This window comes from Rhinolophus sinicus, chromosome 14 (genome assembly GCF_057876585.1).
Source record: "Rhinolophus sinicus isolate RSI-liver-muscle chromosome 14, RSI-T2T, whole genome shotgun sequence".
NCBI classification, from domain to species: domain Eukaryota; kingdom Metazoa; phylum Chordata; class Mammalia; order Chiroptera; family Rhinolophidae; genus Rhinolophus; species Rhinolophus sinicus.
In genome coordinates this window covers 165,383,568-165,403,418 of record NC_142514.1, presented here as the reverse complement: position 1 = coordinate 165,403,418, position 19,851 = coordinate 165,383,568, and positions in this window count along the sequence as shown.

Here is a 19,851-nt window from a genome sequence, read left to right as displayed (position 1 = left end):
AGATCAATCACAGTTCAATCTACCACTTTTAACCATATTGACATTAATATAACAATAATAATAGATTTTAGCTGTGCAACTATATTATGAGCAGTTGTAAAAATAAGATGATTCTGTCTCTGGAAATGTAAACTTTATTCGTAATCTTCACAGTAGTACAACACATAAGATTCAGAAACTCAGCCAATACCTTGGCCATCCTCAATAAAGCAATAATCAACTTTTTCTATTTGTCAGTGGCACCACCTTGCAGAACTGTGAATGCAGAGTCTTCATGGCACGTCACCCCAAGAGCCCAAATGTCTAACCCACAATTGAGCCGAGAAGAAAGACATGTAAAGAGACTTCATGTGGGACCAGCTCCTAGAGTCCACCCCAGTGGCCCTTGCCTGAGTGCAACCCATGTGCCCTAGACCCTGAGTTAGGAGAACTGAGCACCTACTCCCTTCCCTGGTCTATGCCCTTAATTCAGCAGTTTGCTGGAACATTTTGCTTCCTCTTACTTAAGACCTTAATGTCTTAAGTCCAAACGAGCTTCTTTTTATTGCCGTCTCTAATAGAACCACTGCTTCTCGGGGAATCTTAGCGTTCCACAAAGTTAAGAGAGAACAGTGGCTAGAAGTTTATCATCTGAAGACTTGGAATTGAATTGAATTGCATTGATGGGCCTCTTTTAAATAACAAACATTTACGTAACACCATATGCCAGGTACTATTCTTTACAAATATCAACTCCTTTAATTCACATAACAGCCCTATGCGGCAGTTTCTATTTATTATCATCCACACTTCAATGTTAGAGAAACTGAAGAACAGACAGGTTTAGTAACTTGCCTAACGTCCTACAGTAATAAATGACAGAAGTAGGCTGTGATTGAGGGCCTTCGCCCTGTGTTCTGTTGCAAAATAGGGAAAATTAATACCTTTTGCCCAGGTTATCTAAAAATGTTTGAATTCAGTCTAGACAGAAATGTAAGGAAAGCACAATAATACAAGATTAACAGCATAATAAAGATATGTAAAAAGTGCCTTGAAAACACAGATAAGGGAACAGTTAAATTGGCCGGGGGTGGTTATCCAGAGTAAAGAGGAAATGACATTTGAACTGATCCTGGACCAGGAAGGAGGTGACACAGGCAAGAGCAAAAACTCACAGACTTGACCTTGTAGAACAAGTAGTCAGGTAAGCCCAGAGTCTCATGGTGGCGGTGGTGGTGGTGGTGGTGGTGGTGGTGGTGGTGGGCTTTGGCTGGAGAGGAACTGGGGCTGGTGAGTAAATAAATAGGCAAGATGAGATTTTCTGTGATTTTGAGACAGAACAGCAAATCTAAATCAAAAACCAGGAATCTCTGAAAGGCGGAAGGAGGAAGCAAGGGAGGTACAAGATGGCAAGATGGGCCTGTAACGTCTTATGCCAGAAAGTAAGGAAGTGCTAAAAAAAAAAAAAGAGAGAGAAAGAGAGATATGTATATGTACATATACACACACATATAAGTATATATATATATATATATATATATATATATATATATATATATACCTGTATGTATATATATATACCTGTATGTGTATATATATACACGTGTGTATATATACATATGTGTGTGTGTGTGTATATATATGTGTGTGTGTGTGTATAGTGTACATATATATACATGTCACAAGGATAAAGAAGCCAGACTGAAGGGGCTATCAAGGGCCAAATCTGGGACAATTTGACTACCAAAATAATTAAGGACAGAAATGAGTTATAAACCATTGAGGAAAAAAATAAGAATTTGTCAGTTCATGCCAATAATAAATGAATGGAGAGAAGGGAAGGCTCTTGCTTACAGCAGAAACTTGAGTGTCAACTGGTAAGTGTGAAGAGAGGGTACGAACTGGAAAATCACCATTTTGCAACTATCATAGCAAGATGACACAATCAAGCAAGAATCATCAATAGCAGCTAAACAAATATTAACAAAGAAAAGGCAGGATACTTGGATGTTTTTGAAGTGCCTTCCCATATATTGCTTATTAGTTGCAAAGGGGAAAACCAGTAATTACACAGTGGAGAAATGGGATAATAATTTCACCAGGTGATCAGTGAAGGGCAGATGGACACTGTATACCTCCAGATGTGATACCCTGCAAAGGACACATCACTCTTTTGAGTATTCTGGCTGAGAATGCATAACCTGAATCTAATTATGAGACAAATGATCAAACTCAAAATGGTGAACATTGTATTTAAAAGGGGGGGGAGGATGAACTCTATTCTTAAAAATGTTGATATCATAAAAGACAAAGACAGGTTGTGGGAATGTTCCAGATTAAAGAAGGCTAAGGAGACCTGACAACTAAATCCAATATCTGACTCTATGCTGGATCATTGCTGGAGGGGGGAAAAATGCTATAAAGGACATTGTTGGGTCAGTTGATAAAACTGGAGTATGAATGGGTAGATTAGTTCGAAGTATTACACAAATGTTAAATCTAGTGAAGCTGATTCAACATTTGTTCTGTAAGAGAATGTAAGAGAATACTCTTATTATTAGGAAATAATATGTAAGACAATGCTCTTATTATTAGGAAATGCACATTGAAATATTTCAGAGTACAAGGTCATGATGTGTATAACTTATTCTCAGATGATTGAGAAAATTTACGTGTGTGCATGTGTGTGGGGGAGGAGAGAGACAGAGGGAGAGAATAAATTGTAAAGCAAATGGGGAAAAAAGGTTAACAGGACAATCTAGGTAAAGAATATACAGGCACACTGTTTTTATTCTGGCAACTTTTCTATAAGTTTGAGACTATTTACAAACAAAAAGTTGTGTTTTTTTTTAATTCAGGTATCTGGACATTTTTTTGTTTGTATCGTTTGGTTCAATTAGGAGAGGAACAGATGGTAAAGGGAAAATATAGTTTAGAATTCAGTAATATACTATTCATTTGTCACAATTTCTATGTATTTTGACCTCATGAATAAAAGTCATGTGTTTCAAGCAAGTTATTCCCCCAAATACACGCACATAATGTGAATAACGTGTGTAGGAGGATTCACTTAGTGCTAATTTCAGAAGCAGGTTATTTCTCAACCTTATAAAATGAGCTTACTACAAATTCTGCATTTCCTTTGTAATTAGAATCAAGATGTAATCATATGGCTCTGAAATGTGTGTACCATAGGGCCAGAAATCTAAGCTACCGTATAATGTTTTATGTTTTATACCCAGATCTAAGAATTGAGTTAAAAGACATTTCAAAGCACCAAAGTCACTTCCGGTTTCTACCAGTGGCTGTGTATAAATTTTCCCAGAAAACCATAATATCCCTGAGTTAATGAAATCTTTGAAGCAAAATAGAGTCAATTTCCATTGTCACATTGTGAAGCTTTTGAACTGGGCTCACTGAATTAGCCTATTTGATGGCCACCTTGAAGATGGCTTTGTGATGATACTAAGAAAACCTACAGCAGCAACTTTTGTGTGTTGCAGTCTTTCCACCGCATCCCATTCGTTCTCATTATTTAATGAGCAGGTCAAGGAAAATACCCCCCTTAGATATATATATAGTACCGTGTTTCCCCGAAAATACGACCTGGCCGGACCATCAGCTCTAATGCATCTTTTGGAGCAAAAATTAATGTAAGACCCAATATTATATTATATTATATTATATTATATTATATTATATTATATTATATCGTATCATATCATATCATGTCATATCATATCATATCATATCCAGTCTTATATTATGTTAAAATAAGTCCGGGTATTAAATTATATTATATTATATTTTACAAGACCTGGTCTTATGGTAAAATAAGACCGGGTCTTATATTAATTTTTGCTCCAAAAGACACATTAGAGACGATGGTCCAGCTAGGTCTTATTTTCGGGGAAACACGATAGGTAAAACATATATGAAAGCCATTTAATATGATAAAAAGAACACTGAAATGGAAATGGAAATAGATTTTGCCACTAATTAGGGGTGTGTCTTTAAACAGACCTCAGTTTCCTCATTTACACGGAATTCAAATTCTAATATAACCAATGAAAATAAAATGTCCAAAGCCTTTGCCAACTTGGAATTTTTTCATTGCACTTAATGTTACCTGACAAAATAAGAGGGGGCATGATGTGGAAGAGTAGTTTTTAGAGACAAGTGGGCTTGGGTCTAGTTTTAGTCAGTCATCTATAAAATGGGGATAATACTTTAACACACTATTGCAAAAAATTATGGGTAGCCTACATAAAGCAGCAAGATCAGCTCCTGGCAGTCATGCATGCATGCATTCATTCATTCAGTAACTGTGTGCTGAACATCGCCTGTGTGCCAGGCACTGTTCTCAGCAATGGAGATACAGTGGTGAGCAAGACACACATGTTCCCTGTTACTATGGCACTCATATTCTAGTTGGAGGAAATGGAAAATAAATAAGTACACAGAGACATGAACAAGGTTATTTTAGATAGTGATACATGAAATTAAGAAAATAAAATAGGACAACGAGATAGAAAATAAAGAAACACAGAGTGATGTTTTCATTTTGAAGTCAGGGAAAACCTTGGTGAGGAAGTAACTCTGAGCTGGGTCCAGAATGACAGGAAGAATCCAGCCATATAAACACTTGGAAAAAGAGGGACCAGGCAAGTATAAAAGTCTTAAGCCAAGAGCAAATTTGGTGAGTTCACAGAACACCAACAAGTCCTAAGTAGCTGGAGAGGAAAGATGATCCGTGAGGCCAAATCATGTAGGATCTTGTAGGTCTAGAGATGAGCTCAGATTTTATTCTGAGAAGAATGGCAAGCCTTTGGATCTTTGAAGCAAGAGAGAGACATACAACTCTGATTCATGTTTTAAAAGATCGCCCTGGCTGCTGTGCATGTAGGACTATAGAGAGACGAGGTGAGAGATGATGGCTTGAACTAGGGTGTTTTCAATGAGGATGGACAAAAGTCCACAGATTCAAGATACATTTCTGAGGAAACTAAAATTACTTAGCAGTCTCTAAAAAAAGGTTATTTTATGACCATGAAAGGTAAATGTTTTCAATCGATTCAGAACATTGAGTCAGCCATGACAGCACAACTAAAGACACTCATGAAAGAGGACTTCCGGAACTGCTTCAGAAAGTGGCAAGATGATGAGATAAGTGTGTTCAAAGTGTGTGTGGGGAGGGAAGGGAGGGCGGTTATTTTAAGGGGGATTAAGGGCAATGTGTCTTTTCCTGTAGCATTTTTTAAAATTTAAACAGTCATTGTACTTTTTGATCATACCTCACATACATACAAGTATGTGTAATATATACACATAAGTGATGTTGTGATTTATGATAAGAAATATGTATTTAGTCTTTAAAAAATAAAATAAGGTTATTTTATTATTATTACTATTAATAGGAATTTCTTAACCATCTTGGGCATCAGGTTTTATTGAAGAAACATTGTCTTCATGATGTTTGTTGCAATATGATTTGCTGTGTTCTCTAAAGTTTTACTTGACTGGTATGATCAGAGAAAATAAACTACTGAGAAAAGAAACATTTCATATAAATATAGACAAAAATCTTCCCTTCATTACCTGGTGACTGATGAAACAAAGAACATTGGTCTTAACTGCTGGGGACTTGGGTATTTTAGGAAAGAATATAAATTTTCTGATCATGCGTGCCATGGCTTATGGTAAAACCAAAGTGCCGGGTGATGAGTACGCCCAAAATAACTGAACAGGGGAAGGATGGTGAGAGGAGTCAGGCCCAGCTCTATGCAAAGATGAAGTAAAATCAAAACTGGAGCGTGCTTAGTTTTGGCAAGACAGTAGCCTAAGATAGCTTACAATACCTATAAATGCTGAATAAAACAGAACCAAAGATAGTTAAATGCAAAATTAATCTGCAAGAAAAACAAATATAGATAATATAGGTCCCGAAATAAATAGAAGTCAGAAAAACTGCATAAAGCTGACACTGAGAGGCGCTGAGGGAGCTATTGGCCACTATAAGCCGGTTCCAGGCAGGCATAAGAGATGAAGATGGCTGAGAAGTGGGAGAAGATTGTTGCAACATTTGGAAATCAATCAATGTAATTTTCCACATTAATAGACCACACGATCAACCAAGAGGTTGGAAAAGCATTTGACAAAAATGTACCACCGCTTTCAGCCCACTAGGAATGCAAGGCAACTTCCTCAACTTGATAAAAACTATCTATGAAGAACCCACAGCTAAAATCATACTTAATGAGGAAGACTGAATACACAATAGCTGTGTGACACTGGACAATTGAATTAACTTCTCTGGGTCTTGGTTTCCTCAAGTGTGATATGGGGGTAATAACAGAATATTACAGTTTGTTATAAGGACTAAATTAGGTCATGTATGTAAAGCACTTTGTACACTGCCTGGCATGAGATTCAGTCACCAGCTCCGGGATACTTTCTTTTTTTTCTTTCTTTTCTTTTTTTTTTTATTGGGGAACAGTGTGTACTTCCAGGACTTTTTTTCCAAGTCACTTTGTTGTCCTTTCAATCTTAGTTGTGGAGGTCGCTATTCAGCTTCAAGTTGTTGTCCTTTCAGTCTTAGTTGTGGTGGGTGCAGCTCAGCTCCAGGTCCAGTTGCTCCAGTTGCCGTTGCTAGTTGCAGGGGGCGCAGCCCACCATCCCTTGTGGGAGTCGAACCTTGTGGTTGAGAGGACACGCTCCAACCAACTGAGCCATCCGGGAGCTCAGCGGCAGCTCAGCTCAAGGTGCTGTGTTCAATCTTAGTGGCAGGGGGACGGAGCCGCCCACCATCCCTTGCGGGACTCGAGGAGTTGAACTGGCAACATTGTGGTTGAGAGCCCACTGGCCCATGTGGGAATCGAACCGGCAACCTTCGGAGTTAGGAGCATGGACCTCCAACCGCCTGAGCCACTGGGCCGGCCCAGGGATACTTTCTAAGCCTCTTGCTTTTGTTCTGACTTATCAAGAAACTTCTGTTATGGCTTGTCTCCCCCAGTAGTTTTCCTACAGAAGAGTTGGCCCAATGAGTGTCCAGTTTCCTAGATAATTTTATTTCAGATTGTTAAAATTGCATTCTGGATTATAATTTAATCTCACATGAGTTTGGTTAATATTAGTTGCCTCCCCATATCCCATCATCTCTGGGACACGAAGATCATATGTCTAGACTTGTAAGGCTGAGGACCTAATTCCCTAGTGTGAACGAAGGAGGCCCAAATGAGTGGATGCCCCTGGCATCATTTCTGGTCCATCATGCTCTAGTAGTAACTCAATATGGTGGCAATAAATACGAGGGGAGATAACATATGACTTCTAGTTTTTAAAAATATTTTTGGATACAAGAAACATAGTTTACTTTGCTCAGGAGAGGAGGGGGGAGGAGAGAGAGGCACTAATGAAATATGATTTTATTTTCTTGCAATAAGCATAACTGGATTAGTCTGCGTGGCTATTCTGGTTTATAAATGATATATTATTATTCATTCATTCATTCATTCATTCATTCATTCCATGGGGAATTGAAATAGACATTTTGGTTGAATTCTCATTCCTAGTAAGGTCAAGTAGAAAAGAGAAAATAAGTCCTCTTCTAGCGCTTCCTAGTTATTTCCATACATGTAGAAAAGAATGCTGCAGTAACGGGAGGAAGCTGCTTGTGGCCCAACAGCTCGTCAAGGGTGTTGATAATACAGACACAACTGGAACCCTTTCTAGGCACACCAGACTTCCCCAGCAAACCAATGGTTCTGCTCCAGGAGCAATAGCTACAAATGAAGCGATTGCTGATAAGGAAGGAATAATGGTCTAAATACTGGCCCATTGCAATACTCATTCCGTAGCAAGAGACCCATAAACCAATCAGAACACCTCAGCGTGGACCCACGAGCACATTCCTGGATAGTTTTCATGACAATGAATTGATACCACTGCTGAATTTATGTTTGCCATATGAACATTCGCTTAGTGTCTTTGTTTGACCCTAAATTCATGAATCCAGGAGGAAGGCTGAATTTGGTTGATGAATTTTTATCCATTCATTATCCCTTTTTGACTGTCTATCCAATGTATTTCTGTAGCAGAAACAAAATATATTAAAAATTATTTCTTACAATTTTAAAATTGGAATAAAAATTCCTACCTACCTACTCCACAGAGTTGCCATGAAAATAAAGTATAAGAACAGTACCTGCCACGTAGTAAACGGCATGTAAATGATGGCAATTATTATTTACATGTTCACGTTCTGAGAACGAATGCTTGGAGTAATAAAGAGTCAACGTGTTAAATTTACCAAATTCATCTTAAAAGAGTGTGATTTTTGTAGGAAATGTGGAGTCAAGATACTTGGGAACTTAGTCACTGCTACTATTTGTAATGAATTGTCAAAAGATATAATAGAATCAGAGAACTGGGACCTGGAGGGAAAGACCAACACTTTCCTTTTCTAGATGGAGAAAAGGAGATCCAGAGAAAGAAATCCACAGTAGCAAACCTGCAATAATGACCAACAGCTAACTGTCCTTGTCCTGGGTTCTTCTCCAGAATGCTATGCTGTGGATAAAAAGACTTTTTTTTTTTTTTAAGTGATTCAGAAAAGCTAAACACTCCACAAACAAGAGATAGTGTAAGCACTATAATTGGGCAAATAGAGTCTGAATCAGCTTATCAACTCCCCTAATGGAAACGACAACCAGCACAAGCGAAATGCCTTGTGATTTGAAAGATAACAGGACCCAACTCACCAGATCTCCTGTTATTACTGATGGAATCCTCCCAGCTATTGTACCTGGGGAAAATAGTAATGTGTTCGGCCAACAAAGACACATTTAAAAGAAGAAGAAGAAGCAGGTGATGCTGTATGCTGCCATGCCACCGATATTCAAATGTGCTGAGCTGTGTCTAATGTCAGCATCATTTTTTTAAAGAGACATATCTGTTGCAGTCAAGGTTTTTATTTCACTTTCCCCATTCTTCACTGCCTGGACTCGGGGGGACAAAAAAAAAGAATTACCAGCTACATTACTTTTTTAATTTAATGTCCTTGAGTAAGGGCAATAGCAATGAGGCATGATCGAGGTTTCGGGAGTTCAGCAAATGGAGAACGGTTGTTAGTGCAACACCTTCCATGAATATTGGTTGCAGCAGCTGTCTCTGCTATCATTCTCTCAAGGTAATGCCTTGCTTCCCACTGTCATTGTATCTCAGAATCAAATGATTTGAATTCCAGACACATCGACAGCACACTGAAGGGCCCCTGCCAATTTTTGCAGCTCGCTTGGAGAAGAGCATCAGGAAGCATTACTCATTTATATGAGTCCCAGGCTCCTGCTGTAAATTCAGCGTGCGGGACTGGCTCCAGGTGCAGCCCTTCAGCTTAGCTCTCTAATCCTGTCACCCTTTGCCACCAACTGCTTCCCACAAATACGTGCAAAAATCCCCAGGCCAGGTCTTCCACCTCTTTGAGCTTCTGTTCCTGCAGATGGAGTCTAGGCTGCCAGAGCCGACCTGGGGACAGAAGCCAGCTCTTTTGCCTCAGTCAGGCCTAGGGGTGATAAGCCCCAAAGCACAACACACTGAATTATCCCCACAGCCCCCCTTCCAACATTTCATACAGATGAAATCTAGTTAAAAGGAACATCTGTCCTACAATAGTGAAACAGCTGATGATGGCTTGGAATATGAGGGAATATTCTTGTTGGAATAGGAGGAAGCCATTAGCAAGCGTGTTTTCGAAGTTTTTTTTGTTTTTTTTTAATGACCTAGGAAAAAATCTCACAACACAAATTTTTAAAAAAGTTGTCTACTCCCAAATCTTATATGTGTTTTATATATGCATATAGGGTATCAATACACATTTAACTGGAAGAAAATACATTAACATTAACAGTGATTGTTTTCTTTTTCTTTATCTTTTTCTATATTTTGTAAAACAAACAGGTATTACTTTCATATTCAGGAAAATAAATGCTGTTTATAAAAAAAATTCCCGTCAAGGATATTTTTTAAACAAAAGGACTATTTTCAAAAGGTTCACTACATAGTCCGTCCATAAAGCCCCCGTTCTGAAAGCAAGGGGTCCCTGCCCACTGCCCCCTGCTTAGAAAGGCTGCCACAAGGGGCTTCTTTATGCACAAGTCTAGAGTTCTAGTTAAGGAGTTTTTTCCCCCAAGACCAACAGTGACCATATCAGTCCAGTAGGATTCTCTCCCTTGAACTGACCCAGAGAAAGTAGCAAAGGCGGAAGAAGGGAAAAAAGAAGGGAAAGAATGAGTCGCTTGAATGGTTAGAGTGTGGATTGCCGAAGAGGGAAAAGAGAATTTTATAGCTGGAGCTGCCTTAAGCCTTGGACTAACTTCCGATTCCAAGATTCTGTGCCATGCAGGTCCACAATTGCAATTTTTTCCATGAGGTCTTGGTGGTTGGTCTTGCTGGGTATCTGGGCAGATCCCTGGCCAAGAATCCTGTTTTCGTTAGTACCATGGGTATCCTTGTCTTAGTGGGACACAGAGACACTTTCACTTGTGAAATTCACACTGTAACCCCCCTTGTTATGGTATGGGATAGAAGCTCTATTATTGCAGCTAAAAAGACTTCAATTGAATCTTGGTTCTACCGTGTATTAACTCAGGACTGTGACAAAGCTGCTTAACCTTTCTGAACCTCAGTCTTCTCATCTGCAGAATACGAGTAATAGTTTCTGTCTGAAAGGGTTGCCTGGAAGAGGACATTTAAAAAAGTATACAGAGTACCTAACTCCATTCCTGGCATGTAGTGGTTTATATATTTCCCTTTATACAAGGGAACCGGGTTTGGACACCTGCTTTTTTGTCCTACTGGCTTCCTAGCCTCTGCATTTTCCTGCTTAAACAGAGAGCAGGGTTGGCAGGAAGGACCATGGAGTTGTGGGCCCTGGGCTGGAAGCTTCTTTGGTCAGGTGTTCAACCTTTCCAGAGCCCCTGTTCCTGCCACTGGGGACAATCTATAATATTTGGGACCAGATTATACTTTGATTTTTTTTTTAATCACAGGATACAGGAATTTCAGGCTACCAAAACCCTCAAAAGAGGCAAATGGAATTCATAGGTCATTTTATTCCTTATTAAGTACACTTCCCAAGCCAAAGCTACCACCAGCCCATATGGCATTTTATACAAATTGGAAGAAGATACCCCTTCCTCAAGTTGAAAAAAAAATTGTTATATTACTTATTTCTCAATAATAACAATTACTAAATACTAACAATTACTAAAACAGTAATTCTGTATAAATTATACAAGTAAATGATTCATGATAAAATAATGGAATATTCAAATGTTTATAATATTAGGAACTTAAGTCACTTGGATCTAATAATTTGTTATAAGATAGACGTCTTGCCTTGGTAGAAATAATTCTTTTGATGGTTTTAAGGTTTGCTTTTTAAATTTACAGTTATAGAAATGATCCCCAGATTGGTAGTCTTTCTTACAGCACTGTGGACTTTGCATTGGTTTTAACATATTTAATTTTGAGATGCCACATTTCTTCACTGACACTGATATCGGCAAAATTAATTGTACCTTGAAAGTTTCAAAGTGATTTGGAAACAGACCTGGTAAATTGTCACAAAAACACTGCAAAATTTTGATGGGAGAATATTAGATTTTAAAAACACTTTAGATTTTCAGTCCTTTAGACATTGATGAATGGTGTATAAAATGCTTTAATATGCTCATCAGTCAATTTCAGTTGTACATTTTTACCCAGCCTCGGTACTTCATAAACATAGCAATACTTCAAATCGCATGAGATATTTAGAACCTTGCTACTCCAAGTACCCAGCATTAGGGCATCACCAGGAGCTTATTAGGAATGCAGAATCTCAGATCGCACCCCACAATTACTGAATCAGAATTTGTATTTTCATAGGATCCCTAGGTGCTCTGTTCACACATCAAAATTTAAGAAATACCGATCTAAGATACTGAAAAGTCCATGATATTCTTTCAGCAATATAAACCTTTTTTTTCCAAAGATAATATTATTACCAACAGAGAAAAAATGGCAATCAACTTTGGATCATAAGTGGATTGATTGTGAAAATAACATTTGAAATGAATCTTCCTCCCCTCTCTGATATTTTTACCTTGGGGAAGTTGGGGTCAATGTCAAGAAATTGCAATTTGTTTAGCAACAATAAAATCTTTTTTATTATCCTAAGTTCATTGTCATTTAATTATCATAAATTCATTTTTCTTGAAAGATTTTCTTAGCCCATTATATGCTTTCAAGGGAATAATATACACTGATTTTTTGTTCCCATCTAATTTTGCTTATAACGTTAATTTTACCTTCACTCCAAATTAGTATTGAACAATGCATTTTAAAGAGACTATTTTCAAAAGTATATATAACTTTTATAAAAATCGTTTTTACTTTCTAATTACAGTTGACATACAATATTATATTGTTTCAGGTTATATCTAAAATAATCAAGTAATATTTGCATTTCTTACCTTTTTCTAACATAGTTAATCCATTGCATCTGCTATAATTTTAATTACCTGGTTTTATATTTCATGCCTTTAAAATGTGTAATATTATTTGTTAATCGATGTGCCGTATATTATCCAATTTTGTTTAGTTTCTGCCAAAGGAAGACAATTCTCATCATTGTATTCATAGTTTTTTGGATAAATCTTCTCCCTACATGTTGCCTTGCCAAAAGTTGAATCATGTACAGTATGTGTTCCCAATGTTGTTTCTCATTTTCATATCATCTTTGTTTGCCTGCATCTCTCTCAATATATATTTTCAAATCACATTTCAACTTTGAATTCTTAACATTGTTAAAAGTAAACTTGCATCGTAAGATGCTTAACCACAGAGCTGGGAGGACTATGGGTGGAGCTGGGCCCCCTTGTTGACTCTCTAGTCTTGACTTCCTATTGAACTCTATGGCAACCTCTAGGGTTTGAGGAGGGGATGTCGATAAAGGAGGAAGCCATGTTTGTCTCTGGGCTTTTTGCCACAGAGGACTGCTGTCGGGGTTGAGCATGCTTGCACTCTTTGGTGGTTCTGTTTTCTTTTTCTTTTCCCGAATAAACCGTTTTCTTTTGGTGGATTATCTGAAGAATTATTTGGCCAGTCGACAACGCTAATGTTGAAGTCAATTTTACCTTCTATTTATTAGTAATATGTGATATACGTACACTGCCGGTCCTTGCTCACATTTTCATTTCTAGGTTGATTTTTTTTTCCATCCCTGAAGAATTTACAATATAAACAAAGCATAGAAATCATTGAGGTAGAATAATGTGGGGTTTTTGATCATTAGTAAGAACTTATGAATAAATAATTTCTGAAAACTTCCTACTGGTGTCGATGGTAGTTAAATGTGATAAAATTTGATGAAATATGATGAAAATAAATTTAATGAAAAGTTAAATTTCTTATATAAGGTAGACAAATTTCAACTAAAGTGTTATTAATATTCAAATTGTTAAATATTCAAATTATGTAGTCAGGTACCTGGATAGGATATATATACATAGATCCTACGTATGTGTGTGTACGTATACTCGCATATCCAGTCTAATGTTTTCTTTTTCTCTTTCACTGTTTCTCAGAATTAATCAGTTATGTTTGGCATAAATATTGATGGTAAATTCAAATCTTAGTCCTGCAGTCTTTGCCCCCCATTCCATCTTCTCAAAAAATGTATTCAGGTCTGGCCCGGTGGCTCAGGTGGTTGGAGCTCCATGCTTCTAACTCCGAAGGCTGCCGGTTCGGTTCCCACATGGGCCAGTGGGCTCTCAACCACAAGGTTCCTCGATTCCCGCAAGGGATGGTGGGCTGCGCCCCCTGCAACTAAGACTGAAAGGACAACAACTTGAAGCTGAACGGCACCCTCCACAACTGAGATTGAAAGGACAACTTGACTTGGAAAAAAGTCCTGGAAGTACACACTATTCCCCAATAAAGTCCTGTTCCTCTCCCCCAATAAAATCTTTAAAAACAGAAGTATTCAATGATCTAAATTATTCTTTTTCATTTTCTTCTCTGTTATCCGATTCTGAAATAAATTTTTAAAATTCTTTCATAGTATCTGAGCAAAAAACCAATAATTAGTATTTTATTTTAGAACTTTCATGTATGTAACATACTAAGTATATAATTAACAAACTTTTAAATATTGTTAAGTGTTAATATTTTTACCAACAGAATATCTATAACAACAAGCAATTGCTATTATGTAATTACCAGATCATTAAATAATAATCTCTAATTTATGTGCATATAATTTATTTTGTGGATTGTTTGTGCAGATGTAGTTTGATGGTGATTCGTACAGTAATGAAAGTTCTTGCAGATTTACATTGGGAAGTCAGCAATACAGCAAATAAACAGCAGATGAGGTGATGCAATATGAAACATTAAATTAGCTGGTGCACTAATAACAATGGGAATTTTTTCAATTTTTGAGATACCTATCAGCATATCAATTAGAAAAGCTGTTTCTTGTTTAGAAGTAGAAATATTTTTAGATGACGTTAGATCTGCTGTTGGTTCTGATTATTGACTCATTTTTCCTTTGTGTGTGGAAGCAGAACAAAGTATATTATTAAACCTCTTAAAACAAGACACTGTACTGCCATCTGCCGGGAAGTTGTCATAAATATATAAATCACCCATCCATCTTTGCAATAAACAATCGCAATAAGCATACCCAAATGTTCAGGATAATAATGGTGCCCTCTTAGATGAGGAGCGTGTGTGCAGTGCCCAACGGACATAAGCAACTCCAGCTACTCATCTGGAACCCACAGGTAGGAAACTGATGACCCACAGCTATATTCAGGACCCATATGTGTTTTTTAAAAAACCATTACCATGTTTTAGGGTATTAGATTCGACATTTAAAACTAAGGGGAAGGTTAGGGAAGCCACTGTAAGGGTCAGGTAGTGAAGGGTTGGGGCAGGATGACAGTTGGGCAGTTGGAATGAGGAAACTGTGAAGAGTCTGAGAGACTGTTGGAAGGCAGCCCTGCCCAGCGTGGTGGGATGTGGGAGACAGAGGCTAGCGACGAGGCAAGGGAAAAATGTCAGAGACAGGAAAAAAGAATAAATAAGTTCCCTGAGCAGAAGTAGGGAAATTGGGAGGGGATATGATCTGAGAGAGAGTTTCGTCTGTCTTTAGTGGACTTGAGGCAGAGAGAGTCACCGAAAGGACAGAGTTCTGCCTTCCAGGAGTGTGTGGCTGGTAAAGGAGACAGGCAAGCTCACAAGAAATTAGCCTGCAAGGCTGAATGAAAGAAATTTCTCTGACAAAATTGCAAGATCACGTGGCTCGATTCCAGAGGAAACAGTTTGAAGTAAGCTTGGGGCTCTCCGACCCTGAGATGAAGGCAGACACTCAGGAGCAGGTGTCGGCAAGCTCAGAGGTAGGAGGTGGGATGGGAACTGACACTTGGGAAATAAATACACAAAGGCTTGTGACTAAATTAATAAGGGAAAGGGAAAGTTGCTTGAGGAGGAACGAGTTGTTCAAGACCAGCCTGGAGCACTCAGAACTGCAGGCAGATGGGAGAGGTGGTTAAAAGCAAGGGGCTTGGAGCCAGAGGGCTCAGATTTGAACACTGGTTCTGCCCCTTGTTGGTTGTGTCTCCTTGGGACTTATTACATTCTCTGTGCCTCAATGCCTCCATCTGTTAAATAGGTACCATTATAGTGCCTACGATGAAAGCTACACAGCTGGATAATGCAAAATGTGAGTAACATTGCTTGGTGCATAGTAAGTGTTCAGATGATGTTAGCCAGCTTTGAGTGCATTAGGAAGAAAAAAAGGGTAGATGGAGAGGTTGGAAGCAGCACTGAGGTGGTGCAACATCACTGAAGTTCCGGGGAGGAGAGGGTTTTAAGGAGAAGGGGTCAGGATTACAACAGGGAACATGTATTGAGCACGTGAGTGCGTTTTTTTCATTAAGGAACTGTGATGAGCTCAAGTTTACAGATGAGGAAACCGAGGCTCACAGATAAGAATCGAGTGGCACAAGGTCACACAGCTGGATAGATGTGGAGATGGAATTGGAATCCACATCTGTGTAGCCCTACAACCCATGTACCCACACTTCCCGCCACCCCACCCCCACCCCAGGAGCTTCCAGAGAGGGCAAGGAGATTGAAGACGGTGGAGGAGAGGCAACGTGGTGTGGGGAAGAAACAAGGGGTTCAGCACAGTGTGGGGCAGCAGCCTGGTGTAGATCTGAGCTGGGCGAGCGGAAACGGAAATGGTGGGTGTAGGCAACTCATCTGAGAACTTTGTCCAAGAATGAGCTGAGGAGTGACGCCACAGCTTGGGGGCGTGAAAGCATCATGTAGGGGTTTATTCAGAGCAGGAACACAGGATTGGTTTTCAAGTCAGGAGGAAACGAAGAAGGACATCCTGAAGGGCCTGTGGGGTGTGACTGATGGAGAAAGATCCTTTGGGATGCGTGAAGGGCTGAAACCAGGGCAAAGCTAAAGGAACTTAATTTTGGACAAAAGGAAAAAAAGAGTTTATTACTGTAGTGGGACCTCTGCTCACTCTTGGGGGGACAAGCTGAACCCCACTTTGAGAACCAGGTGTCTGGTGGACTGGTAGGACTCACCCAACGGGAAACATCAGCGTTTGAGTAAGGACTTCGGGGGGCACTGGGGAAAGAAAGAAAGTTGGCTCCCTGCTGGGGGGTCAGACCAGCCTGTGCTCTGCCCACCCACCCACACCACCCTCCATCCAGGCTCTCCACAAACTGTTAGAACGAAATGGAGAGTCGAGATTTAACAAAGTCGATTCTATCTTCACCAAGGCGGTTCAGTCTGTCAGAGGAGAGACAGGTGGGCGCCGCTGTAACTGGCGGTGTGCATGACGCTGTGGGGCAACCGAGAGGCCACAGTGCCGAAGCGAGGTCTAAGCTGAGAGCTGAAGGAAGGTGTGGGGTCAGGGAGGCGAAGAAGGTGAGGGGTTGCAGGGCAGGGGCAGCAGCTTCTGCAAACAACTGAAGGAGAATGGAACAGTATGTTCCAGAAACTGCAGTTCACAGCCTCTGGAGCGTAGACCAGTGGGTGTGGGAAGACGTTGCACTTTATTTTAATGAGGCTAATGGGGCCATTGATGTCTTTTGAGCAGGGAGACCCATGGTGGAATTTATTTGAAAGCTGTCTCTGTTTCCTCTGTGGGGTGCAAATTGAACCTGCATGTGACTGAGGTAGGAGACCAGAGGAAGCTGCAGTGGTCATGTAGGGGAGAGATGACCTTGGTCGTGATCACAAACCTGAGTGCCAGGCTCAAGAAATAACCCAGGGAAGGACATGGGAGTCTTGGCAATTGAGAAGACATTGGCGAATACTTCAGTACAGGGTTCACGCTGGGGGAGGCATGTGGGTTTTGCATGAGCGAAGGAGAGAAGCTCAGTTTTAACACGGGGCTTTCACGTGCGTGTGGGATGTCTGGGTGGTCACATCCGCAGGTGGCTGGAGTTGTGGGATGGTGGTTTGGGAGAGATGTGGGAAGGAGCTGATGAGTTGGGCGCTGTCAGCACACAAATGAAGTCCCAAGTCTGGGGACAGTGTGTGGAAGAGTCCTGCCACTGTGGTCTTTTCTTTGTAGCTCTCTGAGAACAGAAAGGCTGCTCAGCCTGGGAGACATGAGAAAATCAAGGTTTGGTTTGGTTTTTTGAGGTGGATGAGATTTGAGCTCATGTAGACACGGCTGGGAGGAGCCAGCAGAGTGAGCAGGTGGAATCCTAGTGTAGGGAGGGGATGGATGTCTTAACGGATGGCTGTCTCTGAGAAGTGTGGAGTGGAGTGGACTGTAAGGGTTCGCCTTTGGCAGAAGGAGACGGAAAGGGCCACAGGATGAAGATTTAGGAACAAGGAGACAGGTTTACACAGATGCTCTAAAGGTGAGAAGAGGGAAGTGAACAGAGAAACTTGAAGAGAGGCCAGGGCTGGGCTTTGAGACCATCACTCCACAGGGAGGGCAGAAGAGGGTAATCGTTGATTGTTTTTGTCCACAGGACTCCGCAGCTTAGGTGCAGGGGAGGAAACTGAGGTTGGTGGTCAGATCCAAAGGAAGGGCCGTGGCATCCACCTTGCATTTCAAAGGAATGAATAGAGAGGTATGCTGGAGAAATGGTGGACAGCCCTGGAAGTCATCTGGGCCCTGGTCTGAGGGGTTTGGACATCCCGTTCATGAGCGTGTAAGGAGCCTCCTGGGAGCGACTTCATCCTGAAGGGCCACAAGGCCAAATTCTGATCATTGGCCTTTTGACCAGAAGAGCAGAAACGTACCTGGAGGGTCCCACAGGACAGCAGCCAAGCTCAGCGAGAGAGCAGATGTGTGAGAATATCGAGCTGCTCATGGGGCCCCCAGGGGAGAGGTGTGCTCCAGGTGGCTTTGCAGGAGGAGAGAAGCTGGGGACAGTGGAGGGGCCAAAGGTACTTGGCTCTTCTTTTCTCCGCAGCTGGTGTTGCCTGGGGATGCTCTGTCACCATTTGTGCCCACGAACCACACTTAGCACAACACTCAACACCCCTAAGCAATACCCGCCATATCCAGGACTCCCTATAGACCAGAAATACTTGCCCACAAAGTGCATCATTTAATGCTCACGACCTCATGGAAGGGGTGCTTTGGTGCCCAACCTGTAAAAATGAGGAAAGGGCAAATTGGAGAGGTTAAGTGATTTTTTTCTGCGATCACTCAGCTCATGCGGGGTGGAATCCAATCTCATTCATCACGATCTCTTTTCACATCCAACTTAAGTTCCAAGGTCCTTTGTTATAAACCATCTCTCAGAGACACCCACTGCTCCTCTCCTTGGTCTTATCCGGCAAGTGGCAACCCTGGTCACGATCAGCTCTTTGCCTGCCCCACCTACAGAAGCATAGCTGGAGGTGGCTGAAGAAAACCTCCCCATCCTGATGACCGAATTCACGACCTTTGACCTCAAAGAGGCCCAGGGGAGCCTGGGTGCTGTCTGGCCCCTGCACTCTCCCTCTCCCCAGACAACCACTTCATATTTCTTCGCTGACCTCACACCTCCTGGGAGCACCCAGGGCCTCAGTGTGCTCCATGGTTTGTGGTGGGAAAGACCTGCCTCTGCTCAGAAGGCGACTGAGGTCTGGATACCGACCTCACTGATGGCAGAGCTGTGCTTCCAACCTTGGTCCCCCCCCCCACCCTGAGTGAATGAAGGGATGGGCCTGATACCTGCACTGACCACTCCTCTTCCCAGTCCGTATGTTACCTGAGAGCAAGCCCTTCTCGGCGCCACGCCCAGGTTCTTGGCAACTAAAGCAAAGAATTGAACGAGATACCAAGGTAAAGTAGTGAAAAAGCAGTTTATTAGAAGAAAAAGTACGCTTCAAAGAGATAGAAGCAGGCCCAAGCAGAAAGCAATGGCTCAGGCCATTGTTAGAAGAGAAAGTACACTCCAAAGGGATTGGAGCAGCCTGAGCAAAAGAATGGGCTCAAACGCACTGACTGGCAAGGACTTGGAGTTTTTATCCTTTTTTTTTTTTCTAGAATGGGCTGTTCCTTCCTAGAATGGGCGTGGGACCACTTGATTGATACCTATGATTGACAAGGGGCTATTAGCTCATATTTTTTTTTTTTAATTTTTTTTTTTTTTTTTATTGGAGAATAGTGTGCTTCTCCAGGGCCCATCCGCTCCACGTCGTTGTCCTTCAATCTAGTTGTGGAGGGTGCAGCTCAGCTCCAAGTTGCCATCTTCAACCTTTAGTTGCAGGGGGCACAGCCCACCATCCTATGTGGGAATCGAACCGGCAAGGTTGACAAGAGCTCTCGCTCTAACCAACTGAGCCATCTGGCCG